The sequence below is a fragment of the Echinops telfairi genome, unplaced genomic scaffold (genome assembly GCF_000313985.2).
Source record: "Echinops telfairi isolate 266 unplaced genomic scaffold, ASM31398v2 ScPeMD7_3533;HRSCAF=4204_1, whole genome shotgun sequence".
NCBI classification, from domain to species: Eukaryota; Metazoa; Chordata; class Mammalia; order Afrosoricida; family Tenrecidae; genus Echinops; species Echinops telfairi.
Window position 1 is genome coordinate 22,247,767 of NW_022107432.1, and position 1,237 is coordinate 22,249,003.

General features: G+C 59.9%; 1 pseudogene; it reads left to right on the forward strand.

Moving 5' to 3' along the window:
* LOC101655783 overlaps window positions 1-1,237 on the forward strand; it is a 134,257-nt pseudogene that overhangs the window by 108,203 nt on the left and 24,817 nt on the right.

A 1,237-nucleotide genomic window follows, 5' to 3' on the forward strand; every position in this document is an offset into this window, starting at 1 on the left:
GCTGTCCCTCCCCCAGGGTCCCTCCTTGGTGCCCTCACTGGGTGCTGACTGAGCTTCCACTGACTAGCTGGTCCCGAGACGCCCTCCCTTCTCCTCTCTTTCTGGGCCTGTCGCTGCTGACCGGCTGGCAGCCCTTGAAGACATGGCACCCTTGGGCACACAGAAACCTCCCGGCCAGGAAGGAGGGACGGCTTGGGACCTGGGTTCTGAGAGTGCAGGCAAGCGTTGCCCACAACTCACCTGGAGAGACCAGAGGCCTGCCTCGGACCGGAGGCTTCCTGGAACAGGTGCCCAGGCAGCTGCCAGCACAGCCAGGAAGGAGGTCTGCCAGCAGCCCAGGGGTGGCGGGGATGGGGTGGGGGGGCTTTCTCAGAACTGGGTTTGGGGAATAAGAGGGTGCAGGCTGGCAGGCGTCCCTGGGAATGCCTGGCTTGTCCTCCCTCCTCCTCCAGGCTGCCTTTCATCCTCCTCCCATCATGGCCAAGCCCCAAACGACCTCTCTCCCTTAAGGGGGTGGTCTTGGGGCTCCCTCTCCTGCTCCCACATTCGCTGCAGGGAGGCAGGGAGAAGAGTAAGGGGGATCTGGGCCCTGTCTCGGCACCCTTAGCCCCTCTGGTTTCAGCGACCTCATAATTCGACCTCTGAGCTATGCTGGGCTGCTGGGGGGTGGCCGGTAGGGCACACTGGCCTGGGCCTGCCTTTAACCCCACAACCATACCTGTTGCCTGTGACTGACACCTGGCGACCCCGTGCGTGATGGTACGACTGAGCTCTGTAAGGTTTTCTTGGCTACCCTCCCGGTGCCGCATTGGACTGCTAACTGCAAAGTCAGGAGTTCGAAGCCACCAGCTGCTCCACAGGAGAAAGACGAGGCTTTCTGCTCCTGTAAAGAGTTACCATCTGGGAAACCCACAGGGGACGTCCTCCCCTGTCCCAGAGAGTGGTTATGCGTTAAAAATGACTCAATGGCAGTGAGTGGGATTCAGTTGCTGGAGTCGTTATGGGAGCTGCCAGCCGGTCGGTATTTCCTCTCCCCGCACAGGTTGGGTGAGTTCCAGCCAACCCTTCTAGGTTGGGATCTGGGTGTCAAAGCAGCTGTGGTGGCGCCAAGGTTAAGCACTGCCCAGCTAACCAGCAGGTTGGCGGGTCGAACCGTCAGTCACTCCCAGGGAGATAAGCGCTGGTGCTCTGCTTCCATAAAGATTTGTTTAAAAGGAAAAGAAACCAGCTTCAGGAT